The sequence below is a fragment of the Camelus ferus genome, chromosome 12 (assembly GCF_009834535.1).
Source record: "Camelus ferus isolate YT-003-E chromosome 12, BCGSAC_Cfer_1.0, whole genome shotgun sequence".
Taxonomy (NCBI): domain Eukaryota; kingdom Metazoa; phylum Chordata; class Mammalia; order Artiodactyla; family Camelidae; genus Camelus; species Camelus ferus.
The window spans coordinates 10318644-10340251 of record NC_045707.1 but is presented as its reverse complement, the minus strand read 5'-3'; the positions used below and the strand labels follow the sequence as shown (position 1 = coordinate 10340251).

General features: G+C 57.7%; 1 protein-coding gene across 9 annotated transcripts in view; it reads right to left on the bottom strand.

Annotated features, from left to right (window-relative positions):
* The window catches only part of TBC1D22A (TBC1 domain family member 22A), a 242286-nt gene that overhangs the window by 39171 nt on the left and 181507 nt on the right, over positions 1-21608 (bottom strand). Inside the window, exons 12-13 of one of the 9 annotated variants that reach the window (XR_004324394.1) lie at positions 21273-21395; positions 20275-20376 (exon numbers count right to left, since the gene is read on the bottom strand). The exons of the other annotated variants lie outside the window; for them this stretch is intronic. The gene's annotated coding sequence lies outside the window, so the exon portion shown is untranslated. The remainder of the gene's footprint in view (positions 1-20274; positions 20377-21272; positions 21396-21608) is intronic. 9 annotated transcript variants of the gene reach the window in all.

The following is a 21608-nucleotide window of genomic DNA, read 5'->3' as shown; positions in this document are numbered from 1 at the left end:
TGACCTTATTTAAGCCAACTTTCCGTCTTGCTGGTTTCCTCTGCCGTTTGCCCATGTTCTGTTCTGGTGGTTGTTGCTCTTGTCATTTTTGTTTCCTTCCTCTGCTCACTTGGGTATTAATCTCCTCTTCTTTTTCTAGCTTCTGAAAGTAGAAACTAAAATTACTGATATTCAATCTTTCTTCTTTTCTGATGGATGCATGTATAGGAATATGTGAGCTCCCCATGCACAGCTTTCGCTGCACACTACAAATTCAAATGTTACCTTCTCATTATTCATCCAGTTTAAAATATTTCCTGATTTCCCTCTGATTTCTTTGACTCAAGGAGTAGCTAGAGGTGTGCTGCCTAATTCTCAAAAATTTGGAGAATTTTAGAATCATTCCCACTGATTTCTAACTTAATTCTCTTATGTAACATCCTCTGCATGATTTTGATCCTTTTAAACTTTCAGACTCGTTTTGTGGCCCAGGAAGCAGACTGTCTTGGCTGTTGGTCGCTCTGTACTTGAACGTTGTTGGCTCTCCCGGCTGTTGGATTTTAAGGGAATCATGCAAGTTGCCTGATGACATTTCTCTCTCTTCTCTGTCTTTACTGGTTTTTGGCCCATTTTATCAACCACTGAGACAGAAAAACCGAGATCTCCAGTTCTGACTGTGCAAGGTGTTCCAGTGACATTAATAGCCTTTAGCATCTTTTTATGCTAACTGCTCAGTTTACTGGCTCCCAGATTATGCAGTTCTTGTTAATTCAAATGCTAAACATAGCCCTGGGTAAAACCTCAACAGAGAATAACACCCCGCTCCCCCCCCCACCCCCCCAGTGCCCAGGCTGAGACAGGGGCGCGTGTCCCGCTGCCTCCCAGGCTGGGAAGTGCATTTGTTTTCTTCTAGTTTATTCTTCGTCCAAGGGTATACTCCATGCTCCGGCTTTACTTGCATGCCTTAGCTCCACATTCCCTAGCTGTGGGGACACAAAGTCTATCTCTTGTCCCAAGTGTGTGTTCAAACCCAAACCTACAGACTGGCAGCACCCCCTCCCACCTGTTTCCACTCGGGCCTCTGGGGATGACCCTGCCTCCCTGCAAGCACTTCCAAGTCTGCTTCTGACAGTCAGCCAGCAGTTCTGCGTGCTCCGAGGGTCACGAGGCATGCCGTATTAAAGCTCAGCCTGCTGTGAGGCTGCCTCTGACCCATACGGAAGTGACCTGGGGCTCTGAGTCCCCCTGGAACTCCTGGGTTTGCACGTGGGCTCCTGACTGTCCCACTCTGTTCAGTCTGGTTTCTCCAGCACGCGGTGTCCGGGACTGTGTCCTGCTCGCCTCTGTGCTTTCTCCCCGCCTCCCCCAACCTGGCCTGGGCCTAACGTGAAGGAGGTGCCCCCCAGAGTCCTGATGGGTGGGCTGGAAGAACAGGATGGGGCTGGATGGTAGCGTCCCCAAAGGCCAGCCTGCAGCTTTTGGGCTTTATCCGATGGGCAGTAGAGGCGACTAGGCAGGCAGGCGGTGGGACAGCTGCCCGGGGGCATGGAGCTCCCGGGACTCAGGGGACCAACAGAACAGCAGAACTGAGGAAGCACGGTCCACAGGGCCCTGCTTCTTCCCTGGGAAAGCGGCCATCAAAGAGCAGCTCAGAGAAGCCAGCATCCGAGTGAGTGAAGGAAGGGCACTGCACAGACCACGTGCACCTGTCCTTCTAAACCTACACACAAAGGTAAATTACCCACTTGAGTGGGTGTAGCTGAGGAACAATGAGAGACACAGCTCACAAGTGAGCCTATTTCTCTCCAGAGAAGGGATTCTCGAGTTGCCCAGGAAGGGTTAGGACTCAGAGTTAACAAAGTGCCTGCTTCCAGCACCTCCTCGGTTGTCATGGTGACATTTCCAACTGGAAATCATTGACACCGGCCAGTCCTTTCTCTTAACTTCTTCTAATAGACTGTGGCAACACATTGCAAGGGGAAAGCACATGTGGCCAGGAGCGCCAACCTGGGCCACCTCATCCAGCTGCTGCCTGGGGCCCACGGACGCCACCGCCTGGCCCGGATTACTGGTCCGGGAGGCACCCTCACCTCCACTGCTCTGGAGGAAAACAACGGTCAGGAGGGCAAGTCTGAATCTCTTTCTTCCAATACTGTGCTTTTGAAAACACCTGCCGTGGAATGACGTTCCCGAGGCCCACAGAACACAGGGAACAAAGCATGCCCCGCAGGCACGCCCCCCAGACGGCGCGGGGTGTGAGGCCCGTGTCTGGTCTGCACGCCCTTCCCTCCCTCCTGCCGGCCTGTGGTCTGGCTGCCAGGTTGCCTTCTGGCCACCACCACCGAGCCCGGGCAGGGCAGTCCCAACTGTGTTGGCGGAACTCTCTGGAAAGGCGCTCTGAGAGGGCCAGGAAGGTTCACAGGACTAACAGACACAAGCTGTCACAGGGGATGCTTCTGACCTCAGTTTTAAGGCTCCGGCCTTCCTGCTCCTTTGCTGGGACCCTGCGGCGTTCCAGGTAGGAAAGGCGACACACTGAATTCTAGAAAGGCACGGCGTTACTAAGTGAACAGAGGCGCCAACAGCACAGAACATATTCGGTACTTTAACACCATGAGTAAAAACTGCTGTTTTCCACAGCCCGGAACACCTTACGTGGTTGCAGTCCCACAGAGCACTGACTTTCTCTTTCCTTGTGAGCTTCCTGGGTCACGTGTGTTTCCTCGCTGAGTCTATGCTTCAGCTTCAACAGTTAGAAGACTCTCAGTATCATTTTTCCTGGAATAATTTGTTATCCATCATTTTTATGGCAGCATTAAATTTTAAGAGAGAATTGAGAGGGATAGAAAATCTATTGCATATTTCCAGCCCCAAAAGAAAGCCTTTAATAAATTTAGAACTTTGGAGTTTTACATTCAAATCTGACCCCAGGACAGAAAACCTGTGGGGAGCCATTTGTCCTCCACACGGGCATGTGGGGGCCGGTCGGCAGCCAGCAGGAAGGCCCCCAGGCCCCCGGCTGGCAGAAAAGAGCTCAGTCTGTTGAGCTCAGACCATGAGATGCGTGCCTACGAGCAGAGCAGCGAGGCCTGGGGGACACGGCGGCATTACCTTCCCCAGATAAGGTCTGGCAGGTGTTTGAAAGAGGCCCGCTCACAAGACACCAGGTAAATCAGAGCGGGGTGCCAGACACCCACCACCTACCCATGCAGCCCCCAGTGAATGCCGGCGAGCCAGGCCCTGTGCAGGGCAGAGGGACGTGGGCCCCAGCCAGGCAGCCCTACCCTCAAGGACTTCCTGGCTACTGTGCACAGCAGGTATGAAGACAGTGGCCCCAAGAAACAGCAGGAATGCTAACAGGTCCAGCAAAGTGCTGCAGGTACAGAGAGATGGGCCCCTACGTCTGAAACCCAGTGGAAGAGTTACTCTGCGGCTCCAACTTAGTAGGTCACTTCCAGCCACGCGTGGGGTCAGGCACCGCGCTGCTGGAAGCCAAGAGCGCAGCGAAGAGACGCCCAGACCGCACAGCAGCCCCCGCTGGAGAGCCAGTGGCGTGGCAGAGTGGCCCTGGGGAGAAGCAGTGGTCTGACCCAGGGAGCCTGAGTGCCAGTCCCTCCAGCCAGCTGTGCAGCTGGGCAGCCGCCCTCCCCGGCCCCCTGCAGGCCGTCTCCCCAGGCTGTGTCCCCTCCCTTTCACTCACTCCTGGAGCATAGCAGTGTCCCCCCCAGGCCTCTGCTTCCGGCCCTCCAGAGCAAGCACACTTTTCTAAGCAAACTCAGAGCGTCCCTAGATACCCACAATGTGCTCACCCACCCCGAACCAGGGAGGCTCACACGACAGTGCTTGCCCAGACTGAGGGGACACAGCCGGCGGCAGCACTAGGCTGAGTGTGTCACTTGCAATACAAAGAGGCAGCCGTCCCGGGGAGGAGCTGAGCCGGCCAAACGCAGGAGCACCTCTCATCAGAACCCTGCATGACGCATGATGAGAAATCATGCCTCCCCTTCAGGACGGGGAAGATTGATGTCTGCATCATATGGACTCTCTGGACTCCGAAATTCAAATGAGGAAATAACTTTTATTTATTAGGACTTGCCTGTTTGTTCTCCTCTCTCCCAGAATTTCAACAAACCAGAGCCATAAAACACGAGCAAGTGCTTCTGGGCTGACAGATGGAATCACGGGCTGATTAATGGACGGAGTTTCACTTAAAAGCAAAGGATGTGAAATTGACACAACACTGTAAACTGACAATATCTCAATGAAAAAAAAAGCAAATGATGGAAATGCAGGGCTGGATCAGGGCTTCCTGATTCACTTCTGGCTGCAGAAGCAAAGACTAAGCAAAGGTGGGGTGCGGCCGACCAGGAGCAAGCAGCCCCGGGGACAGCCGAGAGCACCAGCATTTCAGGGGGAGCGGGGAGGAGGGCGGGCCGGCACGGCCCCCAGAAAGCAACAGAGGACCAGCAGGGACAGACAGAGGACCACACACGCAGCCACAGCCTTGTGAAACCCAGAAGACTGCGTTCCGCAAGCGGGGCTGCAGGCGGAGGCTGGGCGGCCTGGGGCAGTGCCTGCTCCGCTCCAAGCCTCCCGAGCACCAACTGCAGACGCAGGCGCAGCCCAGCTCCCGGCGCAGCACCAGGCAGCAACGCGGCCAGGCGTGCTGGTGCTCACAGCAGCGCTGCCGCGCGTGGGCTCCCCGGAACTGGCACTATTATTACTGTCGTTGTTGTTGTTGTTGTTGATGCGAATGTTCTGCTGGATGAGCCTGGCCTGGAGAACTGCGGACGCGGCCCAGCACTCAGCCAGGACCACCTAGACCTCTCCCATCCACAGCAGGAAATCGACGCCAGGAATTGACACAACACTGTAAACTGACTACACTACAGTTAAAAAAAAAGAAAAACACAAAAAACCAGCAGGTTGGTGCTCGAGGCTCATCCCCTGGATCAAACCTGCAACAGAAATAATGTGAACCTGGAGATTCTTTGCTGAAAACTCTTCCACTTGGGTCCCAACGCCCAGAGTTTCACTTGGTAATTTAGTCAAATTAACTCCTTCCAAAACCGGCTTTTGCAACTTTTGTTGTATTATTAGATTTTGCGACTGGAGTTATTTTAACAACATACAATATAATTAGCTGCTTAATGTCATTAAGAAAATTTATGAGCCTTTATGAGTTGAAAAACAGCCCCAAATGGTATTTACGAGCTTTCCAGTACTAAAAATAGGGCCCCACTGCCTCAGTGAAACACACTTAAAAAAAAGTACAGTCACAAATAATATGTCTAATTATGTGTTAGAGTAATTCTCCGCTTCACCTTCTGAATTTCTAAACTCCTTACCTCATGTATCATTTTAATGATTTTTCCAGTTCATTCCCGGGGAAACTGGCTGATGGGGAATTAATTAATGGGTCCAATAAAGAGGCTGCCCGCATTGTTCCCACCAGCCTGAGCCCTGGCCTCATCTGCATGTCTCCTTTTGTTCTAAACAATAGCACTGCTGAGATTTCGGCATGAAATTGTTAGCTCATTAACGGGGACACAGTCGGATCCGTTTCCACAGATATTCATCAATTATCACATTTCACTGCGACATGAAGCCATGAATAGAGCAACCACTGGAGCATCTGGCCCCAGGGCCGGAGGGACACTACAGGTGTTTAAACGCGACGCTGCGATTCCACTTAATGCCATGACTCAGGATTATCCGAGCCCAGGAAAGACCCGCATGGAAGGGGAGAGCCCCTGTGAGATGGAGGGGAGGCTGCAGGTGCAGCTTTGGCATCATCCCACTGTGAGGACTTCCGGGGGAGAAGCACGGACGGCCTGGGTGAGGCAGGCTCTCCAAACAGCCCAGTGTGATGTCCGCATCCCAGGGACGCTGGCAGAGGAGGGCAGGCCCGGGGGACAGGGTCCTCTCCCCGATGGTGGGTCATGCGAAGGCACCCCCAAAGCCCAGGCTGTGTTGCCGCACCAACAGTCTGGCACCCAGACTTCTGCCCACAAGGCCCCCGCTGCCCGCCTGCCAGGAAAACAAGCTGGGAGACCAGAAGCCTGCCTGTGGCCCGACAGTCAGGCCATCCTCCCCGGCCATCCCTCCCTCGCACTTTGTATTGGCTGCAGTGAGGGAGCACCTGCCCTGACCCTCCTCACCCGAAGGCCCCCACAGCAGGATGCACTCTCCTTTGTCTTTCCACGTCCAGCATGTAGCACTAGGGCAGGTCCAAGTCTCCACACAGGTGCTCAGAGCATCAAATATGAATGGATGGACAGACAGACAGATGGACAAGTGTGCTACAGAGAGACAAGGCTGGCAGACCCCAGAGAGCTTTGAGAAGCTGGCCAAACGCTAAGCAAAGCATGGGGTGGGTGGGTGTGTGTGTGTGTGTCTGTGTGTGTGCGTGTGTGTCTGTGTGTGTGTGCGTGTGTGTCTGTGTGTGTGTGTGTTCTTAATCTGTGTTTTTCGAGTTACTGCAGAAACGGCCACGTTCCCCTCTGAGGTCCTGGCTCCAGCCCCAGCATCTCTGCCTGTTCTAGCCTGATCCCTGAAGACGCACGAAACCTCCCACCACGCAGGGCTGGAAAGGGCAGAGCTGGGTGGCCGGCCTGTGCCCTCCTGCAGGAAGCCCGGGCCGCTGGCACCTGCGCAGCTGGCGTCTTCACCCGCTGCACCGACTGTGTTCAGAGGTCACCACGTCCACACAACGGGAAGCCGCCAGGAGGGCAGGGAGGCCCTGTCTGTCCCTCTGTGAGTCCGTGCCCATCTCTGCGCACCTGGCTCTCCCTCCTGAGTCTCGCCTCTTCGTTATTACGATGAACAAAGGAAGAGGCAGGATTTCTTAATGCAAAACAATGGCGGGAAAGCCGGCACTGGGCTCACCTTCCAGCTGCCCCCACCCCCCCCCCCGCCTCCAGGGTCCTGGACGGAGAGGCAGAGTGCTTAGGAGGGGTCATCACGGCGCGCTGGCGCCAGGCCAGGCACATCAGGCCTCGGACACCGCAGGGGGCCTGCAGGCACAGAGCCGCCCCAGTTCAGCCCTCCTCCAAACACTTCTGCAGTTGCCCATCCAGAGCAAGCATCCAACCAGACAAAGAAGCAGGCTGGGGTGAGAGCAGGGACACTTGCGTGATCTGAGGCCGAGTCCATCCCAGGGCGGGGGAGTCCTCACCGCCCCAGGGGACAGCTGCTCCCGGGCAGGACTCAGTGGGTGATGCAGGGAAGCTGGCTGCCCGGGTGAGCTCAGCCCTCCAGGACCCTGAGCACGGACCTGCAGGAGTTGTGTGACAGGGACGGCAGCTCGGCAGCACAGCGCCGGGTGTGGCGAGTCCGACCCTAAAGGAGCAGGGCCCCCCGGGCGAGCTTCTGCGCTGCCGGGCTGAGCCACAGGCCAGCTGGGGCTTTGGGGGCCCAGCAGCCAGCCCACTCCCTCCTCCCCAACCTCCCCCTGCGGCCACCCACTTGGGGATTCCAGGCATCAACCTTCCTGCACTGAGCGGGAGGTGGCTTTGCGGCTGTTTTCACGTCTTTGGGGGCACTTTCTCTTTTCAGCAAAACCACCGACTCTTTGAGCAGTGACCCTGTGCTTTGCACGTATTCACTGCCAGTGGCTTAGTTCCCAAAACGCTGCTGGCATGTCACAGTGGCAAAGTGTCTGATGAAGTCAACTGCCTTCCCTACCTGTCCTCCCGGCTTGCTTTAAGCACACTTTCTGTACTCCCGCCAGCCCGCAGCGCCATGGGGCCCGCAGATGAGGCCGGTCTTTCCCGGACCCCTGCATCTAGCTGGCCACTGGCGATGGTCCCCAGATATGCCCAAGGTCCTCCAGCTCAGTGGATCCACAACACAGCTCAGCGTCTCCCCAGACTCCTCCTACCTACCCCGGCACACATCGCAGCCAGCCAGGGACCAGGCTCCGGGCAGAGTGGCCCTGGCTCCCCCTCCCTCCCCACGTTTGGTCCAGAGGAGGTATAGGGCAGGGAAAAACAGAGACTTCAAGACCTTTAACCTCTCAGCCCCTAAAACTAGAGGGGGAAATCTGAGGACACCATCCCTTAGGTCTCCTCCAGGGACCCAACCAATCAGCTCAGCCCTCCGAATTGAGAGACCCTGCCGGGTCCCCTTGGAGAAGCACAGCAGCGAGAGGAAATCTTTAACAAAATATATTCCTCGACCCCCCTGTCCCGGAGCAGCTCCAGGCACGCCTGGCCAGGTAGGTGGCGGGAGACGGCCCTGCCGAGGTGCCCTCTGACCTGCCAGGGAGAAAGGCCACCCCTGGGCAAGACGACGTCTGTGCTCACACGACTCTGCAGCCGGAGCTGGAGCTCGGTAACCTTTCACTGGTGTTATTAGTAAAGAGCCAGAAACAGATTAAAAAATAACCTTAATTTACGACTGAGATGCCTCTGGTTTACAGAAACACTGACACATCCTTTACAGCTGCCACGCGGTGACGACGGAGATTAACATGTATGGTCTGTTTTCCAAAAGACACGTCAGCTGCAGGAAAGAAAGTCACTTCTGGAGTTAACCTTCTTTTCTTTGTAAAATTTAGTTAAAAGCAGCTCAGCCCTGACACCTCGCCGCGCCGGAGACCCGAGGATAATGGAAAATGAAGCCCCTCGTGGAGACCGCAAGCTGTGCCCAGGGTTTGGCTTCACGGTGCCAGTGACGGCACCAGGGGGCCCAGCTCTGTCCCACTGCTGGGCAGGGCCAGGCCCAGGTTGGTCTCCAAAGCCACGGAGGTTTACTTGTAACTGCATTCACAGCCATGAGAAAAGGACTTTTTTTTTTTTTTCTGAAAATGTATTATCATTTCTGTACTTAAAATGCCATCAGGCGAAATGGATCAGATTGAACCATTTAATCCTTCCTGACATTAACCACAGAGTCGAACAGCTCAATCTGTACATTCGACAGAGATTGCAATTTTCCTGATCCTGTGTTTACTGAGCACACGTGGCCTCCCGGGACACAGCTGCCCAGAACGGAGCAGTGAGACTGTCCCATACAGCTCCCCGGGCCGACCAAGCACTGGTCTGCCCGGCACGCCGACCAGGAGGGCAGGGACAGGCTGACACGAAGGAGGGTCCCGCCGGCCGGTGCTCCTCACTCAGCACGACCACCACACTCGGGGCCAGGAGAGCCCATGTGATGCAGGTTTAACTGCACCCCCCAGAAAGACATCCTCACGGCCAGCTGCGGGGGACCTGTGAACACGGCTTTCCTGGGAACCAGAGTTTCTGAGACACAGTTAAGATGAAGTCACACCACCCAGTGTGCGGTGCTGGGCGGCTGAGCCCCAGGAAACAAACACACCACACAAGCAACACCCCACCGCGGCCTGCACCTCCTCGGCCTGGGTGGAAGGGGACCCTGACTTCCCCTCGAGACTGTGCTCCCCAAGCGTTTCTGGGGCCCCCCAGAGGCTTGTCATGTAAGCTGAGCAGCACCCATGCCCTGTCCCTCCGAGATCCCTGCAGCCCTCCCTGCAGGCTGCGGTCTGTCTGTCTGTCCAGATGAGGCCTCACTCTGTAGGGCTCCAGGTTCACGGCTGGGCAAAGCGACATCTGCCAAAGCTTTTCAAGGGCCTTTCGGAGGCTGTGAGCTCAGAGCAGAGGCAGAGGGAGGGACGCCGCACACGCCACACGCCACACGCCAGCCCCCGACCCCGGGGGGGCCAGTTCAAGTGCCCACGCTGGCAGGGAGGGATAAAGCGGAGTTTGGGACGCACAGATGCACACTGCTACGGATAGAGCAGATAACCGGCAAGGCCCTGCTGTGCAGCATGGGGAACTGTATCAATGCCTTATAGTAACACCACGTAAGGGAGAAGACCAGGAGAAGGACACAGACGTGCACACGTGTGACTGAATCACTGTGCTGTGCACCTGGAATTACACAGCGTTGTAAACCCACGCACTTCAATTAAAAAAACCTGAGCCACGTGGAAGAGGTTTCAGAAACCAGACAGGCGGGATGCTGAGGACAGCAGCAGACCCCAGCGTGAGAACACGGGGAGGGATCCACACCGGCCTTGAGGGTGGGCACCGTGGTGAGTGCTCTCCCACAGCTGGGAGCCGGTGGCTAGGAGGGGACTCACGGACCTCGGCCACCAACAGAGGGAGGTGTGGTTACAGGTCGGGCTCCAGCCCCCATCACCTCCCAGAGAGGGAACCCAAGGATCACGTGTGAGCCTGAGCCACAGGCGTGCGACACAAGCGGAGAGCCAGGCCACAGACACGCCCAAGGCCACTCCGCTGCAGGCGCAGGACTCGGGATCTGAACCCAGGTCCAGAGAGGGCGAGCCCGTCAACCCTGACACACAGGCCTCTACCCACGACGACACAGCCGAACATCAGGGATCCGTGGAGTGGCCTGTGAGAGGCAAGGACGGAAAGGCCAACAACTAGAAAGTTCCAGCCATGGAAATAGAGAGGGGCGCTGCAGCCGCACAGGAGGACGGGGCCCCCTGCCCAGAAGGAAGCTGCCGTCACCAGGCGCCCAGCAGCTGGATGCTGGGAGGTCAGACGGCTGATTAAACTGCATTTGCATATATATTCCCATTTTTAATATTCAAGAAATTAAAGTTTGTAATACATTTTTTAAAAACATAGTTTGGACTTAGTGCATATTCGGCTACTTCTCTGTGCGCAGCGTCTTGCCCCGTGGCTGGGCTGGCGCAGACGTTCCCTTTGGAGGCCGCACCCGCTCCCTATGCAGGCTGCCCGACGCCTGCCGGCCCGAGGCCGGGGATTCGGGGCTCCCAGGCTCCTTGGGGCCAGTGCTGGACGTGACACCTGGCAAACACCGGGTGCTCAAAACAGGGATGTGGGTCTGGACCGGACGGGTCCCGGCCACTGGGGCAAGTTCATACACTGAAAGGAAGAAACTCAAGTTTGCCAACGTCAGACTGATGGCCTAACAGAAAGTCCTTGTCCCTATTAGCCTGACGTCGCCCTTCAATGCTGTCGGGGTAAATGCGCACACAGCCGCAGGCCCGCGGGCAGCAGGCCCGGGGACACCGGCTCTCGGATGTGGAGCAGAACCCCACGCACCTGCCTGTCCCTGCACACGCACCCCACGCGGCACAGGAGGCGTCGGCAGGGCCTCCTGCCGGGCGGCTGGGACCCGGGGGACACAGGGCAGCTGAAGGAGGCTGCGCCAGCCTGGCCCTGCGGAGACCCCAGCCTGGAGAGTCCGACCAGCATGAGCACATCACAGGCTCCCTGAACCTCTGCAGGGAAGAACTCGGGCTGGGTTTCACCCTGTCGGCCATGCCTGGGTGACCAGGGGGCACTGTGGGGGCAAAGACATGCAGAAACTCCACCTCAGAAGGTGGCTGGGCCCCCGTGCGGGTGGAGGGGCCCCCGCTGCAGGCCCAGTGATAAACGGAGCCGACAGGGGCACAGAATACGCCTGACAAACGGACGCCCAGTAACTGGGCTGATGACGAGGCAGAAAGCGGGCTGGCAGGCCGCAGCGCTGCTCCCAACGCACGGGCGACACCCAGGAGCGGCTCTTCAAGGAGCTTAAGGCTGGAGAGGGGAACGGCCAGGCCAGGTGGGGCCTGGGGCCACAGGGAGACCTGTCCATCGCCTGGGGTGGGGGGGACATGCCCCCGGGCTCCCACCAGGGGTCAATGAGGGCACAGCCGGCCGGACCCGTGTCCTCCAGAGCCAGCCACCCAGGGCAGGGCAGCAGCAAGACGACCAATCAGGAGACCTGACGGCGGCTGGACGGGAGAAGGGTCTGGAGAGGGGGCTTGGTGACAGGTGACAAGGGTGGGGAATGGATGGCTCCCATCTCTGGCTTCCAGACTGGGAAGGGAGGTGGTCTCCTTTACTAGGAACAGTGCCCTAACCGGGAGAGTACGGCAGAATCACCGGCTGGACCTCTGGGCCCGTAAATGATTTGATATTACCTGGTGGACTCCAGTCTTCAAAACAAATGCAGGCTGCTCTAAATAAGCATTCGCAAGGACAAGCGACCAGGTTAGAAGCGTCCCACGGTCCCTCCAGACTCAGCTCCCGGGGCACCTGTGATGGTCTCAGCGGGGCTGTGGAGGTGCGTGCGGCAAAGTGACTCACAGGCCTTCCGAGGCACCACTCGGTGTCAGGGGCGCGGCGGGGCCAGCGAGCCTCCCGTGTGCTGCCGGGCACCGCCCTGTGCTGCCCACTCATGCTCCCGGCCTCTGGAGGCCGTGCAGCCCAGTGAGCACTGCCCTCGGCCCCCGCAGCCTAGGGACGGTCTGCAAGCCTGAGACTGAAATTGCAGGCGGCCAGGACAGTACCGTGGAGGAAAACCTGGCTCCCGAGGACAAGGTAAGGCGGGACGCTGCCCTACGTCTGTAAGAATAAAAGAGGAGCAGAGAAGGAGCGGGAGAGGAAGGGGCAGGAAGGAGAGGTGCCCCCGAGGTGCCTGTACCCGCCTGCACCGTCTCACCCTCCCCCCTCAAGACATAGGGTCCCCTCCACCAAAGCCCCGCACAGCGCAGCGCAGGGACCCGGACAGGCTGCCCAGCGGTGCTCCACCGGATGGGGAGCTTCTGAGCTGCACAGCACCCTGGATCCCAGCTCCAGGGAACGAGGTCCCCAGGGAGGTGGCTCCGGGCAGGGAGCGCAGCCCCAGGCGAGCACAGGTCCCAGGGGAGCCACGGTGCAGGCTCAGGACCACGGTCCCCGGACCGAAACCATCTCCTAAGGCCTGGAAGGGTTATTTTCCAAAAGTGCACATCTGAGAATATGAAAATCTTACAAAGATTTAAAAATAAAGTCATTTAATTACATATAACCACGCACCTTCCCTGATAAAATATGATTGTACGAGAATCTGCTCTAGTCTGGAAAATGCAAGGCTTATGTATTCACAGACCATCAAGAGTACTAGAATTTTCTGCTGAGGCCAAGATGGGAACTCCTCTCTGCTGCCCCTCCCCCACCCCTTTGCAACAATCCCCAGCCCCCAAAGGAGGAGAGGTCACCACAGGGACCCCCAGCCTTCCCAAGAGCAGCGCCTGACCACAGGCAGACAGGCAGACAGCTCCTCCCAGCTGTCCCGCCACCTCCCCCCTCGCCCTGCATGTCACCCCCCCAGCCTGGTCCTCTAGTCCCACCCAAATGCCTCCTCCCCCACAGAGCACTTCCTGAGCCACCCTTCCCCCAGAGTGCCCTCTCCCTGGCTCCAAACCCTTCTGTGTCCCTCCCTGCCCTTAGGAACTGTCTCCTGGGGCTATTTTGTGTTTTAGACAGACCACAGCTCCCTGACCCTCGTGCCTTCCTGCAGGTACAGCTCAGCGCCTGGGACCCTACAGGTCACAGCCCAGGGTCCGGACGAACACTGGCTGCAGCAGTGGGTACAACCAGCGGATCCCCTGGAGTTTAAACATGTCCACCAAGGAACTATGGATAAAGAAAAAGGTTACCTTGAAATGCAGCACAGCAAACTGCTAGATACATCCGAACTTCAGAAATCTAACAGTAACCACAGAAACAGAGACAGAATCAAGAGATTACTGCCAGCGCTCAGTCATATAACGAAAAACAGCATTGCAGCTGGTGAACCCATTACAGAAAGCAATATGGATGTTCCCTAAAAAGCCAAAAATAGAGTTATCGTGTGATCGAGCAGTCCCGCTCCTGGGCACACATCCGGAGGGAACTCTCATTCTGAAAGACACCTGCACCCCAGTGTTCACAGCGGCACTATTTACAGTAGCCAAGGCATGGAAGCAACCTAAATGTCCATCGACAGATGAATGGATAAAGTTGTGGTTTATTTGTACAATGCAGTACTACTCAGCCACAAAAAAGAATAAAATAATGCCATTTACAGCAACATGGATGGACCTAGAGATTATCATGCTAAGCGAAATAAGTCAAAGACAAACACCGTATGATATCAGTCATGGGAATCTAAAACAAAATGGCACAAATGGACTTATTTACAAAACAGAAACAGACTCACAGACTTAGAGAACAGACTTCTGGTTTCCAGGGAAGGGGGCGGGAGAGGGGTAAATTGAGATTTCAAGATTTGCAGATACTAACTACTGCATATAAAATAGATAAACAACAGGTTTCTACCGTAGAGCACAGGGAACTATACTCAATAACTTGCAGTAACCTATGATGGAAAAGAACATGGAAAGGAACATATATATGTACACGTATGACTGAAACATCACGCTGTGCACCAGAAATTGACACAACACTGTAAACTGACTAGACTTCAATTATTAAAAAGAAAAGAAAAGAGAAATGACATTAATTAAAATGCCCAATTCTCACAAGGCTGAAGACCATGTCACTGGCCGCAACCTACACGTGACGCTCCACAAAGCGACTGGCATCAGGGACTCTGGACACGCCTTGCCTATTCACCCCGAATCTGTCTTCAGGGACTATTAACACAGAAATAGCTTAAAGCAGAAATCACATCACGGTCATAAGGGCCCTGCAGACGGCCCACCACCCTTAAGCAGACAGTAATACATCCGCAGGGCAGGACACTCACTGCGCGCCCATGTGAAGCGCTGGCTACAAAGGCTGGGAGCCACTGGGGTGGAGACGTCGGACGGGGAGCACGGCACGCGCAGGAGTGCACCTGCGCCTCACATGTGATCACCACGTTTAAAGCATCCCCGGGCAGGGACAGAGAGGAGCCCTGCCGCGAGCCCAGCGGCTCTAGGTGTCGGGCTGGAGCTACCCGAGGTGGGGGGCTTTCTTTTCTCCACAGTTTCCACAACACACTCTCAGGTGAAATAAGAGAACGTGAAATTTTAGCAAACAAGCAGTGAAGGAGGCCTGTCGGGAATTTCATCACGGTCTGCAGGTTTATTTAGGCAAACCAACTGGCACCAGCCGAGGCCGCCTGGACGACCTTGGGTGAGCCCAGGTGAGGCCCGCCTCTCCCGGGGAGCTGTTCCGAGCTCAGCACTCAGGTGGGAAGAGGCCTGCGGAGGAGCTGGGAGGTGAACGTGTGGAAATCTCAGGACTCACACAGGGAGGCAGCCAACGGCTGGCCCAGGTCGGCGTCCAACATCACGGAGCCTGACCCCAGGGCCCAGGAAGGAGCGAGACTGCCGGCCACACGGAGTGACCCCCAGGGCCCCTGGCAGAGCACTGCCTCTCCTCGCGGTCACTAACAGAAGGTCACAGAAAATTGGACTGGAAACCTTGAGAACACTCCCCACACATGGGACACACAGGCCTCTCTTGAAAGCAGTTCTTAGGTAACTTTATGTGCTGGATTTCTTCCAGAAAACATAAACATCAAGGTAATCACCAGGCAATGCCAGAGCCTTAAAGGAGTGTGTATAGACCCAGGGCAGGTGGTCAGGAGGAGTGCCCTGCACCGATGGCCACGATGCGCCCCCTCAGCACGGCCCCTGACTGAGGGGCAGCAGGTGCCACCAGGCCCTGGGGTCAGTAAATCAGACAGCCCCCATGCCACGCCCCTCAGGCACTCCCAGGGCGAGGAGGCAGGCGGGGCCGGAGCACTCCCCACTCAAGTCCCCGCGTGTGGGTCCGCACGGGCGTGGCGTCGGGGCCCGAGCAGGGTCTGAGGGGGTGGAGGGCAGTGTCCTGGTGCCTACGTGACTCTGACTGTCCCCAGCCCTCACACTGGCAGCGGCCATCACTCCTGTCTCAGACGCCACGTCCACCCTGCCCTTTGCCCTTTTCCCTCTGCCTGGTAAGGGGGCCTGGGTAACCAGGGGTAGGGGGCGAGGCAGAGTCAGTGGATACACTGCGGAATGTACCAGGCCCAGCTCCCGCCCCTCGCTGGTCCTGCCACCCCACACCCACCTAGGAAGCATGGGGGCTGTGTCACACCTGGAGCCAATGCCCCCACCCCTCCTGACAACAATGAAATCTGTCCTTTCCAGAGCAACATGCCAGGGCCCGGCTGACCCCAGGAAGTGCTCTCCACAAAGGACCTGCACACCAAGGAGCGGCAGGCCCCACCCTGGGCCTCGTTTCTCGGCCGCCGTGGGGAGCCAGCTCCCAGATGAAACACTCCTGTCCAAGGAGCAGGGACCCTCTTCGCCGGTCTCCGTTCTTTCCTTCGTCCTCCAGGCTGACAGCAGTCTGGCCTGCATTTAAGGGACAGGCAGCCAAGTCCTTCCTGTTGCCCTCAACCCACTTCCACAGGCACGCCCAGCCCAGGCGGCCCGGGGGAGAGGCCAGCCCCCTTGGCCTCCAGATGGGGGCAAGTCCGGGCTGCTGAACGGAGGTCCTGCCGGGGCCAGTGAACATACGGGAGATTTTGCAGCAGGAAGAAGGCACGGCCTAAGCAAGGCAGGGCCGCGGGACCCCGCACCGCACAGCCCCTCCTCACAGCCTTTCAGGGCCGCCGCCGGAGCTGCACTCGCTCGGGGACGCTAACCCGCCACCCAGCGTGTTTTACCAGCTGCACGTCCTGCACCAGCTGCCAGCACACGGCACACGGAGTGGCCTCCCGAGCGCACATCCCAGGGGCCCTGCCTCCCCGCCTCCACCCGGCGCACAGCAGGGACCAGGGACGCGGGGCCAGCGGCCTGCAGGGGAGGACGCAGCAGAAAGCCCGCCTGCCAGGTAACAACGGGGCCGTGGGGCGCGCGCTCTCACTGTTAGAAAAGAGCTTTTATCGCTTCTTAGAAGACCTCCTTGCCATTAAATTCAGCTCCACAATTGGCTAGGCATCCCTGTCTACTTCAGAGCGAGGACAAATAGGAGTTCATTCAGACTGCGGGTTAGGGCGGCGCCGTCCCCGGCCTCTGGGCAGCCCCTGCGGGGAGCGGGCTGGGCGCCGGGCGATCGGGGAGCCCTTCGCCCTCCCGCCTGCACCGACGGCTCAGCAGAGGCATCCGCATCCGTGAGACCCAGCTGCCTGCCGTCCCGCCGCGTCCACCCGGCCGCGGACCAGTGGCTGCCTGCGTGGCCTGCCGCTCGGCCAACGCAGGTTACAGTCGCTCAGCAAATGACTTTTCAGAAATAATGAAGATTTCCATCTTTATAAAATTAAAATCAGAGACCACAATGTGAGAACATTACTTTTCTTGCTCCGAGGACAACTCGGAATTTCACCCGCAAAGGGACAGAGGCCTGCCCGAGTTGGCACCCGAGTGGAAGCTGATAGGTGTCCCACCTGCAGGTGATTCCAGTCCCAGGAAGTGCCCGGACCAAAGCTCCGGGCCCCGGACACCAGGCCAGCTGTGCCGGTGTGAACCAGGCCTGCAGAGGGAAGAAATCTTCCCCCAGTCCCCAAGCCCCGAGAAAGCTCTGGCAAAACCCAATCTTATTAAAACATGAAGAAAGAAAGTCCTAGAGTCACGAAGGACATCCTAGATACTCCTCTAAATACGGCCTCTAAGTCCCCAGGCCCCTGTCTTTATTGCCACCCTGCAAGGGTGACGCACCCCCTCCCAGCTCCTCCCTGCAAACTTATCAGCAGGGAGCACAGTCTTGCTGAATATTCTCATTTCTAAATCCTTCCCCAGCTGACAGTGATCTATGCCTGCCTCCTGTAGGAGGGCCGACATGAAAAGCTAACGACCTCAAATCTTAATGGGCTTATGAAAAAGTATGTTGTAAGGAGATCTGCTTCTCCAGTTTTATTAGATTAACCCAATCCATCAGCTTCCCCACCACCTGGTTCGCTGAGGGTGAATCAGGCGCCTGTGGCGCCCTGGAAGGTTCCGGAGAACCACGCGGCTCTGGGACACACTGGGTGCTCCCCACCCAGGCACAGCGACAGACACTCTGCAGGTACTGGGGAGTCTGATGGCCCACGGCCACCTTCCAGAGCCGGAGAGCAGGTCCCCACGACCCTGGGAAATGCAAGACCGCAGGATAGAGGATGGATCCCTGCACACAGTTTAAATGCTCCCCCATCGCTAAGTCACACACGACTAGGAGACAGAGCCGGGATGAGCAGCGGGGCTGACCGAGGGCTGAAGGCCTGGCACCAACACCACCCACCCCCTGACCTTCACCTGGGCCTGGAGGCAGGTGTGACAGCAGCCACGGGCCCCCTCACAGGTGGGGCTGGCGGTGTGGCCACAAGAACAGCGCTGCTTCCTTTACAGGCAGGAAACCAAGGTTTGCAGGAGTGAAAGCACCAACATGAACAGAGCTGGTCCACCCCCATGGAGGAGACCATGGGCCTGACCCCCGCACGGCCCCGCTGAGCTGAGCAGGTCCCGTGCCGCCGCGGCTCCCAAACAGCCCCGGTACAGCTGCACCCAGCTCAGCCCTCCACGGCGCAGGCCACGCCCACCTGACTCCTAAAGCCCTGGATACACGCCCTCTCCTCCAGGGAGGCCACCCTGCTTCGCTCTGCTGGAGTAGGGCTCTGGGTCCTACTCCAGGCAGGTGTGACTGCAGCCAAGGGCCCCCTCACAGGTGGGGCTGGAGGCCGCCCTGCTTCGCACTCCTGGAGTAGGGCTCTGGGTCCCGCCCTCGGTGCGAGGCCCTGCCCTCACAGAGCTGAATCCCCGTCACCCTCCTGACCCTCAAGGTCCAGCTGAGACGTGCCCCAGGGAAGCCTCAGCACCCCTGGGCAGGTGCGGTGCCCCCAATCCCCTCCCTCCTTCGTCACGTCCGTCACAGTGCTTCCTGCCCGGGCTGAACCGACGTCCCGCGGTGCCCCCACCCCAGGCTGCGGACACCCAGGGGGTGGGTGCCTCAGGCGTCGCAGTGGAGGCCCGAGGCTTTGTTGCCGTTGCCCAGACCAGGGTTCTGATTGTACCTGGTGGGTGGACGGATGGAGGAGCAGATGGGTGGACATAAGTAAAGACAGACGCACATACAACATCAGAAGGTACGCCCCCTTTGGGCTCAGGAAACTGTTAGTAGAGCTAACCTGCATTTCCAGTCAGAACTCTACTGCAATTCCATGGACTGACAGGCTGAGCTCCAAATTCGAAACTGTTTCTGGGAAGATGCACCCACCCCCTCAATCTTTGCAAAACGAATCTTTTCCCTTTAAAAGCGTCAGTGGTGCCCACGCTGCGCCGGACGCCACGGGCAGGTCTGTGACGAGCGAGGGCCCGGGCAAGGGCCACGTCTGCCTCCCGCCGTCACCGACGGCAGCCACCTCGCACCTCCTGCCCGCGCGTCTCCAGAGCGCGCCTCGGGCCGGGCCGCAGCTCCCGGCCCTCCCGGGTCTCACGGGCGTCTTCCTACCCGCTCCCGGTCTCCAGTCTGCGCTACCGACACCAAGACTCTGCGTATTCATTTCCTCTCGCCGTGTAACCAAGGTCAAACAGAGCAGGGCAGGCGTCCCTTCTCTTGCTGTTTCCGCAGGTCAGACCCGGGTTCAGCTGGGTCTCCTGGCTCAGGGCCTCTCGCGGGCTCAGCCCAGGGCTGGCAGGGACCTCCCTCGGAGCCCGCCACATGGGAGTCAGAGAACCACAAGTCCCAGGCTCACAGGCACATAATGTAAGACCACGTGGAGGGAGGGGCTTGGGCAAGTCACCAGAGCTCCGAGACCCCGGATCCAATTTCTGCAACGCCTGGCTGGTAGCAGCGAGAGCCCGGCAGTAGGACCCAGAGTCTGGACAGCTCTGCAGCTGAGACGCGACGAGGGAAGAACGGTGCTCCTTTCTAGCGCCCACAGTGTGCTCGGCACCTTCTAGCCTCAGAGCAGGCAAGCACCCGCCTCCCCGTGAAGTCCCCTGGCACAGGCCCATGCCATGCACTCCTGGGCCACTGCACAGCCCGGCTGCGACAGCCCACACAGCCCCCAGCCCCCGAACAAGGCCCACCAGGCCCTTCACAGAACCGTGGGCCAACCTCTGCATCAGAAACACCTCCTCCCACCTGCACAGCGACGCCAGGGGCTGAGCTTCAGGAACGGGGCTCACCTAAGGCTCCGAGGGGCAGCACTGGGCTGGGATGGAGATTCCAACAGCTCACAGGCAGTGTCCTCTGCTCCGTCTGGGGCAAGTGGGCGATTCGGAGCTTCACTAGCATAAAATGCCCTCAAGCCATGTGCCTCCAACAGCGCATGCACCGAGGCCTTGGGGCCAAAGGCCCGGGTACCAGCGAGCCTGTCGTGAGCCTCCGGGAGACGGCCCTGCCCCAAGGGGTCGCCCGAGAGGGCACGGTGACTAAACGAGCAGATCCAAAGCCACACCCCAGAGCACTGTCCGCACTTGGCCTCCCGCGCTCACAGCCAGCCCTAAGGATGCACTCGGGGACATGGGCAGCGCCAGTGTCTTACTTAGGATTCAAGCGACCTGTGGACACCACTAGGAAGGAATTTAACAAATGCCCAAAGCCAATGACGTTACTGTGTGATACTCACCTGGCCAAAGGAAGTTTTCCCTCGCCTTGAGACACAATCACTAGCCTGTGGGAAATGTGCCCTCCGAGGGGCCCTCAGCACCGCCGGCGTCCTCCCCGTCCTCTGGATGGGGGAGAGGAGCCACTGTCATCGCACAGCCACACACACAGTCACCTCCACGTGGACGCGAGGCTGTGACACCCCCTCCCATGACCCAGGGGCCCGACTCCCCAGGCTCACGCCCCAAGTATCAACCAGGGAAGGTAAGACCTCAGTCAGAACTCAGGTGTTTCTGGGAAGGAAGTTCTAAAATTCAGAGAAGACGCCACCACTTTCAGACCCTGGCCCTAACGTTTCCTTCCAGAAAGTGCTGACATTCCTTCTCACTCCAAGACGCTTCCCAGGGGCACAGTCACTTCTGGGTCAGCCTCACAGGGCCCCAGGGACGGAGGGACAGGCCGGCAGCATCCTCCGCCGCCTCCTGGGATCTGCACCCCTCCCACCACCACCAGCCAGCTCAGGGTCTTCCACTGCACGGCCACCCTCCCAGGCCCCTACCATCGGCGGGGGGGCCTCCAGCCAGTCCGTCTCCTCGTGGTCACCTCAGAGCCAGCTGAAGTCCCTGCCCCACTGACTCCACCAGCCCCTCCCACAACTGCACCCACCACGGGCAGCCACTCCGTGGGGGCCTATTCAGTTTACATCCAAGTGAACGAAGATGAAATGTAAAATGCAGTTCTTCAGTCACACTAATCATGTTTCTCAAGTGCTGAGAACCCACATGAAGCCAGAGGCCACGCCTGGGTGTTCCTGTCACCCTTGGACCTTCTGCCTCTTGGGAGCCTCCCTCCCCGGCTCCACGCTCCGGATGGTCCTCTCCTGCCTGGGGGGCGCCCCCTCCCTCTGGCCGCACCTCCTCCTCTCCCCTGACCTTCCCTAAGCCATCCCGGCCACGCCCATGGACTTCCTTCCTTTAAAGGCCAAATGTAATTTTATTGTGTGTGGATGTGTACACACACCCGATGTCTTCATCCTGCCATCCATCGATGCACACCTAGGCGGCCCTGTGTCTTGGCTGCTGTGAATCATGCTGCCATGGACAGGAGGGTGCAGGTCTCTCTCCGCGATAATGATTTCATTTCCTTTGGGTAAATTCAGTAAAGTTACAGGATTAAAGAAAAACAATATACAAAAATCAGCTGCATCTCTATACACTAACAACAAACTACTGGAGAGAGAAATTAAGAAAGCAATCCCATTTACAACTGTATCAAAAAGAATAAAATGCATAGAAATAAATTTAACCAAGAAAGCGTAAACTCTGTATACTGAAAAGTACAAACTGTTGATAAACG